This window comes from Cnephaeus nilssonii (assembly GCF_951640355.1).
Source record: "Cnephaeus nilssonii genome assembly, chromosome: 10".
Taxonomy (NCBI): Eukaryota; Metazoa; Chordata; class Mammalia; order Chiroptera; family Vespertilionidae; genus Cnephaeus; species Cnephaeus nilssonii.
In genome coordinates, this window is record NC_137081.1 from 44,044,511 (window position 1) to 44,068,408 (window position 23,898).

Consider the following 23,898-nt stretch of genomic DNA (forward strand, 5'->3'; position numbering starts at 1 on the left):
TTTTGAGGTCCTGCACGTGTTCTTCTACTAGTAAACGTGTGAATTGCTGACATTTAGAAATCAGGTGATTTCACATAAAAATTCAGCCCTAACCAGTTTGGCTCAGTGGATAGAGCGTCGGCCTGCGGACTGAAAGGTCGCAGGTTTGATTCCAGTCAAGGGCATGTACCTTGATTGCGAGCACATCCCCAATAGGAGATGTGCAGGAGGCAGCTGATCGATGTTTCTCTCTCATCGATGTTTCTAACTCTCTATCCCTCTCTCTTCCTCTCTGTAAAAAATCAATTAAAAATATATTTTAAAAAATTCAGACATCTGGCTTCTCTTGAAAGATTAGTAGTAACCTGGCCTGGATGTCAGTGACATGCTCCATGGTGGCTCCCCATCTTCCTGGTTCTGCAGGCCCAGCCTCTCACCCATATACTTCCCCTCTCTTCCCTGGTAGGCATCTGAGTTTGAGACCAGACCCTGCTCTAAGCCAACTGACAGCTGCTCAAAGCGAGAAGCCGATCTCAGTGTCATTGTCAATATTTGTGTTTGTCTTCTCCTGAGACCTGGAGGATTGCTTGTTCTATATGCTTGTGTACCCGTAGCCCCATGCTATGTCTGGCACAGAGGCATGCGATAAGTTGATGTAAGAATCTGAGCAGTTTAATTCTTTGCAAGCATTTGGCTACAGATGAGGAAGGAGAAATGCCCACGACTTGTCTCAAGTCTGAAAGCTTAGAAATTCAAGTATGAGATTAGGACAACCTGCCTGTGAGGCTGTGAGGAAGGATAGGCTTGGTGTTCAAGTGCGTTTCTTGACAGAGCCGTCAGTCCTGAAATGCTGACTCCCGGGAGGCTCTTGGAGTCACCGTACACTTACCGAAGGCTCTGAGGAATTCTGTAGTAACACCACAAACTGTTTTATTTGGTTTAACGGAATGCTTCATAATCTTCATCCATCTTTTCACTATTTTGATATAATCTTTAATTCATAATATTCCCTCCTCTCAGATGCACTACATAACAAGCCATTTTTTAACGATGGTGAAATACGACTACCCTGGTTAAGACAATTGTGCAAGAATTTTGTAATAGTCACACAGGCCCCTGGGGTTTCCTTCAAGCCATTGCTCACACAATGTTGGGAAATAGGACTTTCACTGTGGTCTCCTTGGAAGTCAGGGTTAAGCTATTCTGTTTTTCTCCTTAGATGGACCGGGCCATGAATCTGCGAAGACAGAAGAGTTTACAGTATCACATGCGTCCTCACAGTTTCTCCTCACCACCACCCGAGGGCAGGGATCACGGTCCCATTTGATGGATGAAGAAATGGTCTCAGAAAGCTTCAGTGACTGATGGAAGCCCTACATCTAGCCAGAGGCAGGGCCGAGATTTAAGCGAATCTTTTTACTCTGGAAACTCATTAGTCAACAGAGCCAAATATCAACAGGACAACGACTGAAATTTCTTTTGAGAGCCAAATTTTTTAAGCTTAAACTTCTTCTAACGCCACTTCTTCAAAATAGACTCGCCCAGGCCGTGGTATTTTGAGGAAGAGCCACACTCAAGGGGCCAAAGAGCCTCCTGTGGCTCAGGAGCTGCAGTTTGCCGACCACAGTCCTAAACCGATTTTCCCCTGGAGCCCATCGTTTTGCTTTTCGGCCAGCTCATCATGTTGGCTCTAAATTCCTCAGGCTCAGGGCTGTAATCCCCTCTCCTAACCCAGAACACTGGCTCTCCCAGTCTCCCACGAAGCCCGAGGACACCAGGGGAAGGCGCTACCGAGGGTTCTCGCAGCTCCAGGGCCTGGAGCGCACGGAGGGACGCGGAGCCCCTGGAGGAGGCCCCGGGCTCCAGCGAGCTGGGCCTGCCCTGGGCCTTCGGCTGCGGGACCTAAACCCTTCCCCACTCCCCACCGCGCCTGGGGGCCCAGCGGCGTCCAGGCGCTTTCTCCGTGGAGGTGCAATCTGGCCTCTTATTTCCCTGCCCAGAGGAAGGGGCCGTGTGTGCGAAAAGCCTCATTGGCCTTAAGAGCCTCCCGGGAAGCCCACGTGCGCGCCCTTAACCCGCTTGGCTGTCGTTGGCTGGGCGTCTGCAGATCTGGGTCCGGGCGCGCCGGGACCGGGCGGGGGGCTGACGTTCTCAGCTTCCAGCTCCCCGGGGAGGGGAGGGGTCTCCGCCTCGGCCCGCCGCCCTCTGCCCGGCGAGCGCACCCGCGCCGGAGGGAGGCGGGGAGGGAGGAGGGAGGCGATAGGGGCCGGGCACGGGGCGGAGAGGGGAGGGGAGGGGAGGAAGGGAGCGGGAGGAGAAGGGCGGGAAGAGGTGAGGCGGCAGAGTGGGGGATGGGAGACAGGAAGGGGGCGGAGGAGAGGGAGGGGGGCGGAGAAGCCCGCGGAGATCGCGGGGCCGAGGCCGCGGGGGGCCGTGGGTCGTGGTCCAGCTGGCGCGCCGCCCGCAGGGGCCGGGCCCCCACGTCCTGGGAGGAGGCGGGAGCCTAACGCCGAAGGGAGCGTGGCCGCCCGCTTCCCGCGCTGACCCTGCTCCCGCCGCCCCGCCGGCCGCGGGTGCCTGGCTTCTGGGTTCGGGTCTGGGTGTCGGGGCGGCAGTGCCTCTCACGCCCCAGCCCACAGCCAGCCCCGCCCAGGGCTCTGGTTCTGGAAATGCGGCCGTTGCCGGGTGCCCCGCGTTGGAAACCTGCAGGGGACCGGGTGGCAGTCCCTTCCAGGCGGAAGGGGTATGACCGTGGGAGGGATGTGAGCACCAGGGAGCGTCCCTGAAGGATGAGGGCCTGCGTTCCAGCAACCACCCTCCCCAAACCCCTAGCAAGTGGTGGGGAGAAAGGTTAGGGTTCCCTGAAGGCCAAGCAACTTGCCCCAGCCCCAAAGGGCTGGAGGTCCCCAGGGGAGCCCCGGCTTCCAATATGAACCCAAACTCTGAGAATCTCAAATAGGGCCCTGTCCTGCTCATGACCATATTGCATCTGTTCTCCCTCTTGCCTGGGGTTCTCTGCTCGCAGGCCCAGGTTCCATGTGAACATGCCAGACGCCATGGGTTAGAGCTGATGCCCTGGTGTAGTTGGGTTATGAGTGGGTTCCCCCCTGCTGCTTTATAATTATTAGTTCTCTCCAACTTTTTCACAGTTAGTATGCATTACTCTGTAACTCAGGAAAAATACTGTGTATATAATTTAGCTGATAAAAATGATCATATTTTGGATAGTTAGTGATAGAGGGGGAAATATCCTGAGGATAAAGCAGTAGTTTTGCTCTGTTTATTTTTCCCAGACCAGCCAACCTCTCCTGACTTGTGCTAGAAAATCAACTCATCAGATTGAAGTGGAAAGACATCTCCTTTTGTCTTTCTTACTTAGGGGCCTACTTTTGCAGTTTCAAGATCCCAGGCAGGGAAACAAAATCATAGAAGGCTTCCTAGTCAGTCCACAGTGAAGGCCAAGTGAGGGGAATGGTCTCGATGGTTATTTCAACCAGGCTGTGACAGTCCAGTGCACGTTGATCTTTCTGAGCCACTCCAGTGCCTCCCACCTTTATTACTAAACACTTTAAATTTTTTTCCAAATTACTTCAGTCACGTTCCATTTTATTGAAAATTAGGACAATACTTTATCTTTGCACAGAGTCATTCATTTAACGAATATTTAGTAAGCACCTACCAAGTGCCAGGCCCCAGGCTGGTGCTAAGAATACCAGGCAAGACCTGGTCCTTATCTTTCAGGAACTTTGGGTCTAACTGATGGGCATGCATATATAGACAGTGACGTAGAGAGAATTATTTCAGGGGCTCTGGTAGGTCCCTCAGTAGACAGACTTACAGCAGCCAGTGGGACACGAAGGAGCGGCCAATTCTAGTAGGGCAAGAGGACAGTGCCAAGGAGAAAGGAAAAGATTTGCAGAAAATTAGTTATCTGGGCTGGTCATGAATCTTTAGCTTGTAAGTGAGTAGTCCTTCCTGGTGTGAAACTGTTTTTTTTTGGTTTTGTTTTGTTTTGTTTTTTTTCCCTTTCCTTTGCCCTAATCATGTCATTCTTTGACACATTAAGGGGTTGCTTTGTGATTTCCTTTTGTTGTTAACCCTCACCCAAGGATATTTTTTTCCATTGATTTTTTAGAGAAAGAGGAAGGTAGGAAGGGAGGGGGGGGGGGGACATTGATGTGAGAGAGACACATCGATTGGTTGCTTCTTGCATGCGCCTGGACCAGGGGACCAGGGGACCAGGGGACCAGGGCTGGGGATCAAATCTGCATGCCCTTGACCGGAAATCTAACAGGAGACCCTTCAGCTTGAGGGGTGAGGCTCTAACCACTGAACACACTGGCCAAGGTAGTTGCTCTGTGATTTCTATCTTCATTGATAGGTGCAATGAGTTTATAGCATTCAAATCCTATTTCATCATACTTTAAGATCTGGCCCAAATTTAAAAATATATGTATGTCCTTTTACCAGGTGTCATTGAAATTACAAAACACATTGAACTTTAAACTTTTTATTTTTACTTAAAGTACATGATTGTACACTTATTCCCCAGTCTTTAGGTGTTGGGCTCACTGTGTGGGTGATCTGATTGAAATTACTCATTTTCTTCCTTGCATTAACCCCACTCTTGATAGATTGGGTTTAGGACTTCTAGCCTTTGTTTTTCTACCGTGGGGAAAGAGCTAAGGACACATAGCACAGTATCCATGTGGAGTTCTTTTAGGCTTTACAATTTCTTCCTCATCTCTTACAGTTTTCTAGCTCAAAACTAATTTAACGTCAGTTTTTATTACTTATTTTTAAGTGACCTGCCTTTATAGAGTCTTTTTAAAGCATTCAACTTTATTTTTATATCATTTTTCATGTCTCTTTTTATTTGTTTGGGGTTTTTCCCCACCTATATTTCACTGTTTTATGAGGCAGTAAACACGTTTTAGAAGAAATAAGTGATTCTAAGCATACTATTCAACCATTCTGTTTCATTTTTAAAATGCTAGTCATAACCCAGTGAATTTATTTCTTTTTTAAAAATATATTTTATTGATTTTTTTAACAGAGAGGAAGGGAGAGGGATAGAGAGTTAGAAACATCGATGAGAGAGAAACATTGATCAGCTGCCTCCTGCACACCCCCTACTGGGGATGTGCCCGCAGCCAAGGTACATGCCCTTGACCGGAATCGAACCTGGGACCCTTCAGTCCACAGGCCGATGCTCTATCCACTGAGCCAAACCGGTCAGGGCCCAGTGAATTTATTTCAACCCAGTAAGTTGATATGAAGACTGACAGTTTGGAAAATACTGTGTTAAACAGTAGCCTCCTAGCATTCAGTACACCTGGCGTCAGTGGGGGTTTGGGAGGGATAGAGAGTGACGGTTAAGCCAGTGAGTTGGTTAAGCAGTGTTCTGTTAAGAGGGCTTCTAACTGTATTAAAATTTCATTGGATGAAATTCTGGGTCAACGACTAGGGTTTGGAAATCTAATTGTACTCAAGTTTTGGCTGTTGTGATTTGAGTTTTAAATAAAAACCTAGCCTGGATCTAAAACTCTCCAGCTTAGAATTAGTGTTAATGGCCCAGAGAGTTCATGTTACCTATGTAACCAACCATAAAGGCCATTTGAAGGCCATTTGATTATGTCCTTTTCTATGGATAGACAAGGAGATTGATTGATAAAATGTCTAAGCTAATCGAAGAGAACATTTTTCCTAGGTTATGACAATCTGGGCCTTCTGAGATCTTCCACTAAGTCTTAGCCCTGTATTCTTTTTAGGGACACGAGACCTGAAAGACACTTGATGAAGCCAGAAAAGGATACTGACAAGCAAGAATATTGAAGTTGAAATCAAGACCTTTCTTCTCCTCGGCGGAGGTTCCCAAATACAAAAGGTACTTGGCTGTCTTGTCAGAGAGCTTAGTAAAGGCAGGTGGGCATTTTCCTGGGTTGACAGCTTTATTTACTCTGGTCCTAGGACGAGCTCTCAGAAGTTTACCACTTTTCAAAATGCCTGTTGTTCGGGGAAGATGGACCGGTGAAAGGATGGACTGTCTGTGGCCCAATATCTGGGAATCCCCGCCTTTGACTCAGGTATCTATCCCCTTTGTAATGACATCCATCATTTTTGATAGATTGGGTTTGACAGCTGTGTAGTCCCCAAAACTCACTGTCAGTGCAACTACAGTGGCCAGGCTCTTAGGAACTGATTCATGCTAGCCAGACTCACAGAAGACTCTGAAGTGAATAGAATGACCACTCACAATGGGGACATTCATCTCCAGTGACCAAAAGACTCGTGGATATGTTCTCCAGGACCCTCACTGCTCAATCCTGGGCACCTGGGAACACTCCTAGTAACCAGAAAGTTGTTTGGTGATCTCACAATCACAACAGAGAAAGGGATGGTGTTATTGTGTCCCCTCCCAATTCACATGTAGAAGTCCTAACTCCTAATACCTCAGGATGTGACCTATTTGGAAACAGATTCATTGCAGATGTAATTTGTTAGATGAAGAGTAGAGTAGCTCCTGATCCAATATGACTGGTGTGTACACAGATGTGCACATAGAGGGAGGACGTCATGTGAGGATGAAGGCAGAGATCGTCATGATGCATCTATAAGCCAAGGAACCCCAAAGATTGCCAGCAACCCACCAGAAACCAGAAAGGGGCACAGAATGAATTCCCCCTCACAGCCCGCACCCAGAAGGAATCAATCCTGCCAGCACTTTGAGACAAGAAGTAGTTTAAACCAGCTGGTTGGTTTAGCTTTTTACGGCAGCCCTAACAAACTAATACCGGTGGTTTTGTAGACCATTTCACATTGCAGAGCTTGACAAATTACCTCACAACCCTGGCGAGGGGCCAGCTTATCTGTCATCCCTAGGCCTAGTCTTCGTCCCTTGGCCAGTGCTGGAAAAACACCCCCCAAATGTTGGTCTTTGGGTTTCCTTTTTCTAAATGCAAGAACATCTTTCCTCTTCTATTTACACATTCTCTCTTCTGTTCGCTTAATACCACTCATTATATCTCAGTTCTCTTTGTCGTAGCATAGTCGTGTTTCATAGTACACCTGTGTTGAGCCTGCCAAGCATTTACACATTCTGCGAACTATTCTCAGTTTTAGCGATTAGAAGAATCATCCAGGGCTGCTGATTAAAAAGATAAAAATAAAAAAGAACAAGAAAGAAAGAAATATTTTCAAAAGCAGATTGATTACCCTGCCCCTCAAAATTTTGATTTGTAGTTTTGCGGTTTGACCCAGGAATAATTGTATTCAATATAAACACTACAGGTGCTGTTAACCTCATTATCTGTCGATTCTTACCAGTTTCTTTCTTGGAGCATAATCTAAACTCTAAGCTCTGGTGACACCCAGTTTAGTCCAATTTGGTAGGTCCTATTCCCAGCTCTAAGGATTTAGTCACCTTCCTGCCCAAGACTTCAGAAGTAGACTGGGTGTCCAGGTTAGTCCAATGCATTTGTTCATTTCACAAAAATTTTTTTACCACCTGCTATCAACTAAATACTAGTCTGGGGTCTGAGGAAACATCAGTAAAACAAATAGACAAGAATACCTTCCATCCTAGCTGGGAGGAAATGGTCAACAAAGCAATAAATATACTAGGTGCGCAGTACTGTGGGAAAAGATAAGTAAGGGCGGGGATCCTGAGTGCAGGGGGTCTGTGGGCCTGGCGATTGTCAATGGGTGCTTGGGTAGGCGTCACTGACAACGTGACTTGAAAGTGGGCCCTGTGGCTCTCTGGGAGAAGAGCACCCCCCACAGAGGGGACAGCCGATAGAGTCCCTAGTCATTAGCTGAGCGCACCTGGCATGTTAATAGAAACAAGAGGTCAGTGTGGCCGGAGTGGAGTGGGGGCGGGGGGAGGGCGGGTGGCAGGCGCTGAGGTCAGAAAGGTTACTGGGGAGCCAGATCACGCCCTTACAGGTTGTTGGCTTTCACTTGGTGAGGTGGGAAGCCATAGGAGGATTCTGAGCAGTGACATGGTCTGACTTGCGTTTGTAAAGTACCACTCGGGCTGCTGTACTGAGGACAGGAGCAGAAGCAGGGAGGCCAGTTAGGAACTGACTCCAATAATCCAGGTGACATGCCAATGGCTGGCAACAGGGTGGTAACAGCGGCAGTGGTGAGGGGTGGTTGGATGCTAGATATATTTTGAAGGTAGACCCAACAATTTTCGGATAGGTTGGATGGGGAATGTTGGAGAAGAGAGATGTCAAGGAGGACTCTAATCAGGGTAAATCTTGGAATTCTTGCTTGGAAAGCTGAGCCTAAGCAGTGCCCCAGATGAAGAAGCATGTAGCCTGCACATTGCCGACAGCCATCCTGCGCCCCTGAGGAGAGCCAGCCTGAGGGAGGGGCAAATGCTGTGTTTGGCAGGGCAGAGGGGCAGAAAGAGATTGTCCTGAGGGCAGTGCAGAGCCTCGGCCTCCACCCCTGAAGCCTGACCCACCCTGCACTCCTAGCTATAAGAGCCAATGAGTCCCCTCTGTTACTTTGTAACTTGCATCCCAAGTGTTTACTGCAAATCCCAGATGCACTATTTGCCTAAAGAAACTTGGCTAGTTCCACCTGAGCTAGTCTCAGACTTCAGGGATGACTCTCCCAAACACTGTTCTTTCCCATGCCTCTCTGTTCTCATCTCATCACATTGTAAGCCTCTAGAGTGCTGTGTCAGGAGTGGGCTACACAGACCCAGCGTGACAGAAAGCCAGAAATTATTAGCACAGCATCCCTGTGGGGCAGTGATGGTAGTAGCAGTCGTAGTAGTATTGCCTATATTTTATTGCCTAAATTTCAGAGCAGCGACTAAGGGATTTAGGACCAAAAGTCTTTTATTTCAAATCTAAGATTGGTTTCTCCGATTAACCAATCCCAATCCATCTGTCCCACTAAAGAGAGCAGAGCTTTTCAGGAGGCCATCTGGCTGCTTTACTGATTGGCACTATATTGGTACAAATACGACAGATCTGATCCTCACCTTTACAGAGTCGGTAACTTCTGGGTCTCTTCCCTCAGAGTGATTAAGCTGGAAAGGATCGATTCATCATAGCCAAACTTATGAGACGGATGTATAAACCAGCCTGCTAGATTCTTTATAATAGCGACTCTTTCTCAAAATTGAAAACTTGCAGACTCTTGACTATATCCCAGTTTGGGTAACATTAAATTCACACTTACATTATGAGACTTTAAAAACAGCCATAACGGCAAATCCAGACTGGGCATTGCTATTACATGGCGTTACTCTATAAAAAAGGTGTCAATCCAGGTAATGCTTATGTTGAAATTTTTATTTATCTTGAAAATGAAAACACTAAATTTAAAGTTATTCTAAAGAATTCATGGACCTCTGTGAATGTGATTAAAGACTCCAATCTGAAAAACAAGGCCACAGGAGAAAGGCTTTGTTTGAAAACTGTGCTGGCTATGCATACAGGAGGCGCTAACACAAGTCCACTCGGGAAAATGGGCTGCAGGTCAGAAGGCAAATGAAGGGCAGAGGGTGTGGGCTGTTCTCAGAGAGCACAGCCCTCAGGCAGGATAGCCAGTTATCCCATGTGCATTTGCTCTAAAGTATTTCTGGTTAGGACTCTACGGTCCTGGAGAACAGAGCACCGTCTTCCTGCATTGTGGTGGAGAAGCACTGACAAACTGTTACTCACTGATTTCCCTTTTCCTAACTTCACCTTGCATCCCTGCCCTCGCTGCCAATGCATTATCACTCTAGGGAAATAGGAACTGTGCTCTCCTGACAAGGAAAGGACTGGACCAGATTGGTGGAACCCTGGAGCCCATGCTCTTACATTTAGTACATTACTAGTTTCTGTCATTCAACTGAAATTATGAGGGACTCATCTACTCTAGAGGATGGCAAAACAACTTTCTAAGCTCTCCCAATGGTGTCTGCATCCGACTCTGAGAATCAACCATCCTTCTCAAATGCCCTCTCCCGGTGTTCTCTGCCTACTCCTACTTCAGGTCTGTCTTTTACCAGCCCTCCCCTTTCCCACCTCCCGCCTACATTGAGTTTGTGCTAGGAACTAGGGAGCACCCACCGCCCACGGCCAAGCACCCCCTTCTGGCTTCAGGACCAGATGGGGTTAGAGCGCTGGGCTGCCTCCAAGCTGCTGGGAGAATGCATCCTGTTCCCGGGCAGTGGTTCCAGGGGCAGCATTCAATGGCCAAGGCTCCCTGCCTCCTCAGAGCGGGCAGGAGTGTGAATTTCCTCAGGCCACTTGGCAGATGCCCGCTTGCTCTTTAGTTTGGTAAGAACTGAGGGAGGCAGTGCCTGGCCAATTTAGAAATGAGAGGGCTCCCAGGGAACTTGCCTTGAACTCCAGGGATCACTCCCACCCCCCTTACCTGTCTGCCACCTCCACTGAGTGCTGACTACAGCTGTTTGTTGCCTTTACTTACCTGACCATTTCTCCTTCCTTCCTTCCTTCCTTCCTTCCTTCCTTCCTTCCTTCCTTCCTTCCTTCCTTCCTTCCTTCCTTCCTTCCTTCCTTTTCCTCCCTCCGTCCCTCCCTCCTTTACCATTTCTTACCATGTGCTGCTTCTCTTCTTCCCGCAGCCTGTCCCTTTTAGCTCTTCCTCACAAAATCTTCCCCACCCTTTAAACGCCGCAGCTGAAATGAGCGCTCCGGAAAGCCTTCTCTGATCAACAAGCAGACAGATCCCTCCTTTTTTTGTCTGCCACACCCATTTCCCTGGACCTATCTTAAAACACAGACCCCTTTCTGGTATCTAGTGCAGCTACGGAGGTACATTTCTCATGTAGTCTATCAGGAAATAAGCTAAGCCGTGAGGGCACGTCTGACTGCCTTTGTTTTCCCCATGCGATTCTGCACATTGTAGGGATTTAATATTTGTTGAATGAATGATAAAAGCACTGTCCACACGGTATACAAATGACAGAAGACTGGATCCTCCGTTACCAGTTTCCCTTCCGAAGCTGCCCTGCGCAGAGCTTTCCTGGGACCCCTCTGAGTCCACCCGCCCCCCTCGGGCTACAGTGGCCCACGGCAGCGAGGGGGCCCCCAGGCCCCTGACCCTTCACTAGGCCAGTGCTCCTTCTGACTGGTCAGCGCTGGGGTCATACCAGTTGTCAAATATTTTGAATATCAGCCCTTCAGCTAAGACAGGCAGCACTTAACCAGGAAGACTTAGAAGAGACACTGGATACAATGGCCAGTTTACCGAAGGGAGATGTGTTGAGGGGAGTGGGAGAGGGCGGGAAGCTGGGTGTTGCTGGAAGCTAGAAAGCAGGGACTCCTTTTACCTTCTGTTAGTTACATGCATAGCCTTGGGCCAAAGAGCACTGGCCTGTTCCGGCCGTCAGCAGATCTGAGCTCCAATGCTGGCGCGGTCACTGCGCTTGGATCCTGGGCGTATTGCTTCGTCTCGTCACAGTTAACGCCTTCCCACAGTTGGGGGTGGGTGAGGTTATAGTGAGATCAAGTTTGCCCTGTGGATGTGGAAAGTCCTGAGTGGAGCCTGGAGAAGGGATAGATCAAAGGGAAAATGTTTATATACTGAGCCTCCCTGAGGAAGAAAACACCCATTTTCTTCCCGTGCTTCCACAGATATATTCATTGGTTCCACATCAAGCCTTGCAATTGAGTGTCTGGCAAAGATGGAGAAAATAAACAGGGCACATTGTCAACATCAACCTGACAATGTGCCCAACGGTCTGAAGTAGTTTTGCTTCAAGCAGGAAGTGTTCCTTCTCAGGTCAAATCACAATTAAGCCATGCTTTTCTCCTCCTCCTCCCCTCCTCCTCCTCCTCCTCCTCCTCCTCCTCCTCCTCCTCCTCCTCCTCCTCCTCCTCCTCCTCCCCTTTCCTCCTCCTCCTCCTCCTCCTCCTCCTCCTCCTCCTCCTCCCCTTTCCTCCTCCTCCTCCCCTCCTCCTCCTCCTCCTCCTCCTCCTCCTCCTCGCCCCCCTCCCTCCTCTTCCTCCTCCTCTTCCCCCTTCCTCCTCCCTATTCCTCCTCCTCCTCTTTTTTCTTCTTTATTTGATAAAAAAGAATTTTGGTCATTTAAGTTCTTTGTTATTTCCCCTCTGAAAGGGCTCACAACACATTGCTAGACGTGTCCAGTGAGCATGGTAGGTTATGTAAATGCCTGGCATATTTTAATTTATTGTCATTACTTTTAATACTTGGTTTAAAAAAATCACTTGGTGGTTATATTTTTTCTGTGCAAATAGATTGCTTAATAGAAGAAAAAGAAATAGAGCCAACTGTTACTAAATGACCCCAAAGCAGAAGTTGAGTTCCTTCCTTTCACATGAATATTTCAAAGTGCCCCAGCCAAGCGCTCTGTGTTGGCAGCTTGGAACTGGGGAAGGCCTGAGCTGTGGGGAGCAGAGTCAGAAGTGAGATACACGAGCTGCCAGAGGAAGGCGGGCAGGAGGGAGACATGTGGAGGTGGAGCTGCCAGAGGAAGGCGGGCGGGAGGGAGACACGTGGAGGTGGCGGTATTGGCTCTGACGGATGAATCCGTGAACAGAGCCACTTAGTAGCCATGAACACCAACTCACAAACTCAGTTCAAACACCTAACACACACTCACGTTATGGACTTTCTAATTTCTCGGGCACGCATTGTGTTTCAGGAATCGTGAACGCTTCCCACGGAACTTTCTCTAAATTGGTTCTGTTCAAGACCAAATCCCTAGATTTGGGAGCCATTTGGAATTCGAAAGTCTTGAAAATAAGTATCCGTATTACAATTGCTTTCGATCTGGAAGAGAGGTTACATTTTAACAACATGCACTTAAACATGATTTGTGATCTTTGGTTGGACAGATATCAAATTTACAGAACACATAATTCCCTGCCTCTCTCTTCTTGCCCCCTAAAAGCCAGAGTGTGGTACCAAGTGGGCAGTAAAGGTGGGTAGGTGAGCGGGGAGACAGCTGATGGTTTCTCCGGCAGAGGGAATTTTCCTAACTTCACATACCACCGAATTAATGCTAAGACTTGCTGTTGGCTAGTTAATTATCTCCTGCAGATTTTGGTTTCTGTTTTGAGTCTTGATACCATCTCCTCCCCTTTCCTCCTGTAGATGTTATTGTAGTTTTCAGAGAAAGAATGGCACTGCCGGGGAAGACCAGATTTTTAACAAGGGGAGCTTTTTTACACAAACAGGGTTGTGGAGATGGTATTTTAACACGTTCTGCCTCAGAAAATTAAGTTTTCTGATTGCTTTTGTTGTGAAAATGGAAGTGTAGAAAACATGTGTCTGATTAGCTTCATAAAGAGAGGACCGGTCTCCAAATTGGCTTATACCAGATAGAGGCTGATGCTTTATTTTTACCTTTAGTTTGATGTTCTAAGACAGACTGTAAATTTAAGTATTCTAATTAAGGGACAACACAGACAGTTATGTCCTGCCGGTCTCTGATCAATGCCACAATCTCAGTGAGGCCTACTCTAGCTTAATTAAAATTGTGATACTGCTCCCCCTCCCACACCCCTTATTTTCTCCATAACACTTACCACTTTCCAACCTACTATTGTAGTTATTTGCTCTATTTGTTGTTTATTATCTGCCTCCTTCTATTAGAAGGTAACCTTCACGAAGGCAGGATTGCCTGTATTGTTCACAGATACGTTTTTAGTGGCATAAATAGGGCCTGGTATACAGTAGACAGCAAATACCTTGTTGAATGATTGAATGGGTATTTGTAGATCTGCACTTCCAAATCCTTTTCTGTTCCCAGAGTACTACCAATATCTAAGAGCCCTCAGGTGCATTTTTTTTTCATTTTAAATTCTTTATTGGTTAAGGTATTACATATTTGTCCCCATCCCCCCGTTACCTTCCCACCCCCACCCCCACTGGTGCCCTTACCCCCCTGTTGTCTGTGTCCATTGGTTAGGCTTATATGCATGCATACAAGTCCTTTGGTTGATCTCTCCCCCTTACCCCCACCCTCCCCTACCTTCCCTCTGAGGTTTGACAGTCTGACTGATGCTTCCCTGTCTTTGGATCTGTTTTTGATCATTAGTTTATGTTGTTCATTATTTCCTATAGATGAGTGAGATCATGTGGTATTTATCTTTCTCTTGACTGGCTTATTTCGCTTAGCATAATGCTCTCCATCCATGTTGTTGTAAATGGTAGGAATTCCTTCTTTTTTAGTGCAGCATAGTATTCCATTGTGTAGATGTACCGCAGTTTTTTAATCCACTCATCTGCTGATGGGCACTTAGGCTGTTTCCAAATCTTATCTATGGTGAATTGTGCTGCTATGAACATAGGGGTGCATATATCCTTTCTGATTGATGTTTCCAGCTTCTTGGGATATATTCCTAGAAGTGGTATTACTGGGTCAAATGGGAGTTCCATTTTTAGTTTTTTGAGGAAACTCCATACTGTTCTCCACAGTGGCTGCACCAATCTGTATTCCCACCAGCAGTGCACGAGGGTTCCTTTTTCTCTGCATCCTCGCCAACATTTGTCGTTTGTTGATTTGTTGATGATTGCCATTCTGACAGGTGTGAGATGGTACCGCATTGTCGTTTTGATTTGCATCTCTCGGATAATTAGTGACTTTGATCACGTTTTCATATGTCTCTTGGCCTTCCTTCTGTCTTCTTTCGAAAAGTTTCTATTTAGGTCCGTTGCCCATTTCTTGATTGGATTGTTTATCTTCCTTTTGTTAAGTTGTATGAGTTCCCTGTAAATGTTGGAGATTAAACCCTTATCAGTGATAACATTGGCAAATATGTTCTCCCATGTAGTGGTCTTTCTTGTTGTTTTGTTGATGGTTTCTTTTGCTGTGCAAAAGCTTTTTATTTTGATGTAGTCCCATTTATTTATTTTCTCTTTGTTTTCCATTGCCCTAGGAGCAGTATCAGTGAAGAAGTTCCTTCGGTATATGTCTGAGACTTTGCTGTCTGTGGATTCCTCTAGTATTTTTATGGTTTCCCGTCTTATGTTTAAGTCCTTTCTCCATTTTGAGTTTATTTTTGTGTATGGTGTAAGTTGGTGGTCTAGTTTCATTTTTTCGGCATGTTTCTGTCCAATTTTCCCAACACTCAGCTGCATTTCTTAAAGGCAAAACCCCTATGGGTGTATGTGATCAAAGTACAGTCAGAGAACTGAGGTTGGGCACACACGGGAGCTTCAGTAGCTCTTGGAGCATTTCTTAGGAGCAGCTAAGTGCCAACTCTGTACAGAACTCAGAGGGAAAGCTCTCCCAGTTCCTAGGAAGTCAAGGCTCACATCTTGGCGAAGCCTCCATTTCTGTGTCTCCAGTGCTGAACCTCCTGTGAGGGTCCCTCAAAAGGAGAAGACCTGGCCTTGTTCTCAACAAGTTGGCCCTCTGGCTGGGGAAGTTTCTATAGCAATGGGTACCTATGGCTCATGACTCTTATTAGCAAGAGGGTCCACCTAAGTTTGACAAAGGAACTGATTTAAAACAAAACAAAACAAAAACAACACCTCAAGTCAATGAAGATCATTAAAAGCACTTACAACCACTTACTCAGACCAGTAGCCAATTCCTTTGACCTGGTGACCAAAGATTTTAAAAAGTAACTCTGTGCAGGGAAGCTGTGCTGGATAGTTTCAAAATATCTCCCCATCCGAGTGTGCTGTGGATGAAGAGAGTTTGTATGTTTCCTTACTGTCTTCTACTTGTAAACAGTTCAGTCATGATAGGATGCCTAACTCTCTGGTCTGTTTAATTAAGACACAGGTGTGTGCCTGGCTCTTCCTCTAGCTCACACTCACCCCCTCCACAGCGCGTTCCCCAGTGTTCTCACGTGACGGAAGCCGTCGTCTGCTGGTCTCCCTGTCTCTGGTCCCTCCACCTCCAGCCCCTCCTGCTCACTAGGTGAGATTAATCCTTCTAAATTATGGCTTTCACCTTGTCGGGCCCCTCTTTATGGATTTATTTGATGACAATGCATAGAACTAAATCTGAATTCCTCACCCTAGAATGTTAGCCCCCCATTAAGTTGTTCCATCTGGTGGAGGTAAGCTCATATCCTACCCTTTGCCACAATGAGCACTGTGCTCCGATCTGGTCTCTGCTCTTCTTTCCTCTTCCCCTTTCTCATTTTCCCTTTCCCAGCTCTTGCTCTCCATCCTTATACCCATCTCCTTGCCTTTGTTTGTACAGTTTCCCATTCATTCATTAAGTTGGTATTGAGCTTCTGTCCTATACAGTTGACCCTTGAATAACATGCCAATGCTCCATGCAGTAAAAAATCCATGTGTAATTTTTGACTCTCTCCCAACTTAACTACTAATAGCTTACTGTTGACCAGAAAGAAGCCTTACTGATAACATAAACAGTCGATGAACACTTACTTAGTATAAGTATTATATACTGTATTCTTATAATAAAGTAAGCTAGAGAAAAGAAAATGTTATTAAGAAAATCATAAGGAAAGAAAATACATCGACAGTATTGTATGTGCTTATTGAAAAAAAATGTGCATATAAGTGGACCTGTGCAGTTCGAATCTGTGTTGCTCAAGGGCCAACTGCACGAGGCAGTGTTTTAAGCCAGAGGGATATAAACTCAGTTATTTGGAACATGCCCTCTCACCTTCCCGCTCAGCCCAAGGCAGTCCAAACCATGCACTGCCCACAAGGTCCAGTTCCACCCCACCTTCCTGACGGTTTCCCAGCTGACTCCCAGGACGATGGAAGGCAGCTGAGCACGGTGGTAAAAAGCAAAGGCTTGGGAATCAGATGAATCTGGGTTGAAATTTTTGCTCTGGATTGTTAATCAAGTTACTCAGCCTTACTAAGCCTCCTATTACCTCTTCTATAAAATGGGGATCATGGTACCTCATGGGTTTATTGTGAGGAATAAAGAGGGGTAATAGTCAATGGTGATGTTGCTGTTATTATCTTTTCCTACTCTGAAACCGTATAGCAGGTCCACGATGCCTGGTCACCTAAGAAGTTGAATATTGCTTGTAACGCTTTTGTGTGTTTCATGACACTCCTTCCTCACTCAGCATGACTTAGCTGTGTCGAGGATGGATGCACAGTAAGAGGATACGTGGTTGTCTTATTGTTTCTCTCCTATTGGATCCCCAGTGCCTCCGGGACGCAGGCCTCCAGCTGTCCTTTCTAAACCAACTCCTGTCAAGGTGAACCCTGCCTATGGACCGAAAACCACCACGATAGGAAGGGAGATAGGGCAGCCTGGCCAGGGGCTAATGAGAAGGGGCAGTGTCTACAGACTGGGCGATGCCTGGATTTCCAGCTCGTGCTAAGTGGCTATAGCAAAGTATGAGCCATGGCTTCTATTTGGTCTGTCAGAGATGAAATTAAAAGTAAATTTGAAGTTTCACAACATAGTTCTCTCTATTACGGGTGCTGCTGTGCATTAAAGTCGTCTGTGTGGGGCTCATTGGGGTGGGCAGAGATTCAATCACTGCTAATGGCTTAAGGAAATGGGGTGGTGAGAATTAGGGTCATCCATCCCAATTGGGGCAAGAGGAGAACCGGGAAATGTGTTTTTCAATCTTGACATCTTGCCAGCTGGAGCTAGAGGGAAATGTTTTTTTGAACTCATTGAGCAGCCTATTCACAAATCATAGAGATAGCTGCATTCAATGAGGGCAGACATAATTTTTACGTGGTCTAGTTAAGGGCCTGCACCACCCACTCAGAGCTGTGCACAGCACCCCCTTGGGACCCTGGGAACTACACCACACCACTAGGTGGAAGCCACTTTAGCAAATGCCATGAAGTCTGGGTGTATGCAGTGAGGCTATTTACATATCCCCAGTAACAGTTTGGAATATTATAAGAAAAATACAATATAGCAGATGTGCCCATCAAATCTTGCATATTTAGCTATCCATAGATAACTGAGATATTATTTACTAGGTATATTTAGGTGTGGTATCTGGTATTGAATGTCTATGGACATTAAGTAGCCTTAAAAAGAATGAACCATCTAAACAGGTTAAAAATCAACTTTATAGTTTCCAAAAAACATAATCTCTTCTGGTTCTGATGACAACCCTGGGACAAGGGCAGGGTAGATAATGATCACCACTTTACAGGTGAAGAAAGAGAGGCTAAATGACTTGCCCAAGGCCACAAAACCTCTACGCAGAACTAGGATAAGAATCCTAGTAGCCATAATTATTTTTATGATTATCATGATAATTATCATAGTAACTCCCTGACACACTTCTCTGATTTTCCTGCTCTTCTGTCCCATACCCAGAAATTTCTAGGATGCATGTACCCCTGAGCTGCTCCCATCCACCCTGGGCTGGGGAGTGGGGTGTCCCTGACTGGGTCCTTAACTTTCACAGGAGCAGAGGGGCCTGGCCTGGCCTGGCCTGGCCTGCCTGGCCCATTTTCTAGTTTTGCCTGGAGCTCAGTAGAGAGGGTTGGTTAGAACTGGAGCCCTTTTTTACATTTCATGTTTTTCTGGTTCCTGAAGATGAAACAGGGCGAGAAACCCCTGCAGCAGGACCGTTTCAGGCAGGGTGTTCCCTGCCAGTCGCCTGCTGTTGGAGGATCTACCTTTGGGCACTCCTATCTCCCCGCCGTGGTATGTGATCACTCTGACAAGGTTTAAAGACGAAGCACATTCAGTGTCCAGACCTGACTACTGGATTAGAATGCAAATACCGGAGGTTTCCGGAGGTTTTCATTTCATTTAAAACACCATTCTTGAAGTTGGAAGGCACATGTATGTATTAATATGATGCTGACTCTTTAAGAAGGGACTGTCCCCGGTCCCTGAGGAATTGGGCTCTGGCTGGATGGCTTGCATGTGGCTGACTCATACTGGTTTGTTGCTGGGGCACAGCTCAAGCTGAGGCTCTGGTGGATCATTAGCTGAAAGACAGATCATTTACTCTCATTGGGTCTTTGCTTGAATTTCTCTTGAGAAAATAAAAAAAAGAAACACATCCCAAATTCCAAGAAAGCGGACTTCACTAAGTTGGAAGCACGAAGGCTGAGTGAAGAGGGAGGGTGTTTGTTAAACGAGAAAGTGTAAAACCCTTGCTCCTTCGGAGTGGGAACCCACCGGTGCGGCTCCTCTGCATGAGTCCTTCGGCCCGGCCCGTGCTCACCAGTCAGAACCGCGCCAGGGGAAACCCAGACACAGTAGCAGCTCTGCCCAGAGAATGCAAACTAGTCACATGCTCCCTCTGCGTCCCTTCACACACCGCCTGGAGACAGGGGACCCCGAAGGCTGCCTGGGAGGGCAGGGCTTTGAAAGTCTCTTTAATAGTCTGTCAGGACATGCTTTCCCACGTAAACTCGGAGACATCTGGGGAGAGAGAGATTGGAAGGAAGATGGGTGGAGACAGGGAGGCCTTTCCTGCAGAAAAGAAGCCAAGAGCTCAACAGCAGCGGCCAGCGGGCCAGAGGGAGGCAGGCAGCCGGCCAAGAGCCTCTGAGCAAGAGCTGAGCAGCAGGCCGGCCCCTCTCCCCGCAGTCACGGGCCTAGAAGAGTTAGGTGGTGACCACAAGTTGCCTAAGCAACCAGGGGGTGTTGGAAACCCCTGTGGGTTGGCTAGAACTCTGGCTCCAAGGAAGGGCCTCCCCCTTCTTTCCAAGCTGCGGGATTAGCAGCTGGGGGTGTGACGGGACTGTGGAGGGTTGCAGCTTCAGGAGCCCCCACCCCTCCCCCCAGTGGAGTCCTTGGCAGCCGCTGTGAGTCTCTCCACCACGATCTGCGTGTGCAGTCATCCTTGTTACTGTTGCCTAACCCTTCAGCAGAGATGTGACTGAACGTTTAAGTTGTCCTTTGCTGGCTGAGAATCGTCTGCATCTCCCCAGAGTCTGCATCACAGTTCCCAAGTCTCTAGTGTCCTCCACTACCGAGTCCTTCCCTTCTCCCATCCCAGCAAGAAAGAAACTGGGCATCATGATGCTTAAAGTATCTCACCCACCAAGTCCTAGGAGGACTAGGCCCTCGGGAGTGGAGGTGGTCTCCTGTCCACAAGCTGTGTGCCATCACCCCCGGGGGGCGGGGGGAGGGGGAAGGGGTGTGACCAGCAAGGCCAGCCTCCTGCATGCCTCGGCACTGCCTCTCTTTTCAACCGCCTTCCCTTCCAAAACTAAACTGTATTCCCTAGGCCACTGGCTCCCAGAAATCTTTGGTGTGAGAACAGGCAGAGGAATCTCCGGGGGAGCACTTGGAAGGAAGGTTGTAAGCTCAGGGTTGGGTAACATCCACAGGCAGAATCTAAAGCAGGGGTTCTGAACCCTGCAGCACAACAGAATCATCTGAGAGCTGTAAAAGAACTGTGATGCCCAGGCCCTGAGAGTCAGTTCCATGGGCCTGGACAAAAGTCCTCTTGTTTTGTGACAAAGGTATTTTGGGGAACCGTTCCCAGGAGATTCTGAGAGGCAAGCAGGGTTGAGAAGGACTGATGCAGAGGTGGGCTGCCTGGGCTACACCATGGGTCCCCACCTCATTTCCATTCGTCCGCAGGAAGCCGCTCAGCTTGTGCCTGTCAGCCAGCGGCGCTGGAGACCTCTTTCCTCCTCTCCTTCTCCGCCAGCTTCACCCTCCAACCCGTTCTGAACTGGAGGGAGGTGGTCTTGGGTAAAAGGATCCCAGTTCTGGGGCACCATTGTAGTCAGCAGAGGAGAAATGCAACTTCACTGGAAGAGGGGGGGCAGTTGGTTGATTTTTTTTCTTTACATCTAAAATAGAACCCAGCACAGGGGTGGGGCCAAGACAAAAGGAGGGAAGAAACAGAAGTGAAACAGCAGATCGAAGCATGAACGAAAATGAGAGAATCCAGGAAGATTAACCCCTCCTGCACACCTGTTCTGAGAGAATCTCAGAAGGTGGGGCTTTTGACTCAAACAACTCAGATTGCAAGTGGCCTCCCTCCGAAATCTATCCCCAACCTGTGAATAGCTGTAGGTCAGGCAGCTGCTTTGGGACAGTTATTTCAGTGTCCCAGAGGAAAGATATTTTGGGGCTTAGTCCCAGCCAGAAATGAGAAGCTAAGGGAAAAGCAGAAACATCACAGAATTTCCAAAAGTATTTTGAAAGCAATGCAAAACTTTGCGGAGGCTTAAAGAAAAATTAAAGTACGCTTTTACTTTAAGGATGCCTAGTGGACTGGCTTTGTATTTGGTTGGTAGATTAATTACATGATCCTGTGTCGTCATCTGTGGAAGGGCCTGTAAAGACAGACATGTCGGAGTGCATTGTGGGTATGTGCATGCCTGTGTATGCTTATTTATAAATTTTTACTTAGTGTTAGGATTAGTACATATGGAATAGGTAAGTATCCTTTCGGTTTTATTTTATTTATTTATTTATTTATTTATTTAAATATATTTTATTGATTTTTTTACAGAGAAGAAGGGAGAGGAATAGAGAGTTAGAAACATTGATGAGAGGAACATCGATCAGCTGCCTCCTGCACACCTCCTACCGGGGATGTGCCCGAAACCAAGGTTACATGCCCTTGACCGGAATCGAACCTGGGACCTTTCAGTCCACAGGCCGACGCTCTGTCCACTGAGCCAAACCGGTTACGGCTATCCTTTCGGTTTTAGAGTAATACAGAACTTTTCTTATTTGGAAAATAAGGCAGATGACAACAGGTCTAAGTCTGATGGGAAAGTGAAGCAGAGAAGACTTCAGTGAGTGACTTAGACATCTCAAGAAAGGGTCATCTCAAATATGTCCCTGCTCATCGCTGGTCATCAGGACAGTACTGGCCCGTTCCCATAACTCGGGGACCGTTTGTGGGCCTGCTGGGAAAAATGCATTTCTAATCAACTAATAAAGTCCGCTGTTCTCCTCCAGTTCTTCCTCCACCAGCTCCTGCTCCCACTGCATTGTCGAGGAAAAGTCTCTTCTTACTAAGGTGTCCCAGTCTTAGTGGTTAAAGGACTTTGCTCCTCCCCAGGGGCCCAGCAATAGACTATTTTATGGGTTCTTAACGAATTACTTCAAGCTATTAGTTGTTGTTCTGTGACATTTTATTTGTTACAAATGTGCTCATTGTCTCTACAGGCACCCAGGGGCTGTGCTGAGCACGGTGTAATTTTAAAAATAAAATAATTATGCCCTGGAGGTCAGCAGATGTGGACTTCAGAATTACTACATTGTAAGAGCGTCCCTCAGTTCTGTGCGTACTCATAAGTGTCTGCCCATCAGTCAGCTTGTGGGGCCGGCCAAATCTGTAGAGTCAGCTTGGGATCAAAGATACAAAAGTGGCAAAGCTTTGCTTATCTCAGCAAAGAAGGTCTTCATGCATCTTGGGACCAAGTCACAGGCATTTCCATCTTGTGGAAAATGAAAGCAGAGGCTCAGAAGGAACAGGTTTTCCCAGCAGTCCACAGTGTGGGCCCACGTGAAGGGCGAGCGGCTAATGCTGATTCTTGGGCCCAGCACTCAGCAGTGGCGGAAACAATGTTCGTCTGCTCCATAAAGTGCGTATTCAAAACCTCACCCCCGTGGCTCTTTCTTTTTAAGCTTTTCCTTGATAAAGGAGAGAAATTTGTTTTTTTGTTTAAAAAAGAAAAAGTATGTTTATACATATGATTATACCTGTAGGAATTTGTTTTCTTTCTTTGAATTTTAGAAGATGGATGTTGCAACATATAAAACCCCCAAAGCAGAGTTTCAGGTTCATATTGTTACTAAATTTAAGATTGAGTTTAATTAAGGAAGTCTTCAAGTTGAATGTTTATTAATAAAGATAATTCAAATGTTACAGTGCTTTATAGTTTATAAAGAGTGCTCACATTTAATTTTCACAACGTAGAGAGGAAGATGAGGCAGATTTTACCTCCATTTTATGAGTGGAGGGGCCAAGGCTCAAAAAGGTAAGGCTCTCCCTCCAAGTCATGAAACTGGTCCGTGGAGAATCTAAGTCTTCTGACCCCAAACCCATGCTCTTACTTAACTGCTAATTGATGAGGTGGTAAGGATTGTTGAAAACTAAAGAATCATATGGTTTCTTATTAAAGTTTTACATTTTGTGGGAGTTCTTTTTTTTTTGTTTTTTTAATCCTCACCCAGGGATATTTTTCTTCCATTGCTTTTTTTTTTTTAGAGAGAGAAAGTGGAAGGGAGAGAGAGAGAGAAACATTAATGTGAGAGAAACATATTGTTTTGTTTCTTTGAATTTTAAAAGATTGATGTTGTAATATGTAAAACCCCCAAATGCGCAGGCTGATGCTCCAACCACTGAGCAACACTGGCCAGGGCTGTGGGAGTTCTTTAAGATGGTAAGCACGCTTGAGTTTTCTGTGATTTCACTCTCTCTGTCCTAGATTCATCAGCCTTGTTGGCTCGGAAACTTGTGTTTCTAATCCCAATATTGAATAAGATCTAGAAAAATTCTGTTTTCCTCTTAGCGTAGTCCAGCCCAGCTGTGACAACATTGGACCCTTTCAAAATTGGCTCATCCTGGTAAACAGAAAGCAATTATTAAAAAAAAACAACTATATAAATGGGCTTTTAAATTCTAACTTTAGCCTGGCCTATGGCCACAGTAGCTTTCGGGACAGCCAGCTCCAGTTCCTATGCCCTGTCCTGTTTGGGTGACAGAGAGGATGTGACAGAACGTGCTCATACACGTCGCCTAGAGTGGATTTCAGGTCTAACAAGATACTCAGTTCTCCCCGGTATTATTTTCAAGTGTGAGCTCCCTGACCATGTGTCCTGCGGCACCTCTGTTCTGTAGCCACTTCTAGCTCTTTTGGCCTGTTAGACCCCACAGGGTGTGTCACTTACGCTGTGATGGAAGAGCACTAGCCTGGGAGGAAGTGGCCGGGATAAGCCCAGGCCCCGCTGTGTGACGCTGGCAAAGCGCTTTGCTTTTCTGAGTCTCAGTCTGGGAGGTGAGTGGATTAAACCAGATGATCTCCTATTTTCCCCAACCTCTGTCCTAGAAGTCTCTCTCTATAGTCACA

General features: G+C 46.8%; 1 long non-coding RNA gene across 3 annotated transcripts; it reads left to right on the plus strand.

The window, feature by feature from the left end:
• The first annotated feature begins 2,362 nt into the window (after nucleotides 1–2,362).
• On the plus strand, nucleotides 2,363–22,586 carry LOC307106278. Of its 3 annotated transcripts, XR_013814101.1 has the most exons (4): nucleotides 2,363–5,866; nucleotides 5,950–6,065; nucleotides 15,704–15,847; nucleotides 17,068–17,344. It is a non-coding gene; the product is annotated as an uncharacterized lncRNA (long non-coding RNA). The 3 variants fall into 3 exon arrangements; XR_013814100.1 differs by lacking the exons at nucleotides 15,704–15,847; nucleotides 17,068–17,344 and adding an exon at nucleotides 21,992–22,586; XR_013814102.1 differs by lacking the exon at nucleotides 15,704–15,847.
• Nucleotides 22,587–23,898: the final 1,312 nt, after the last annotated feature.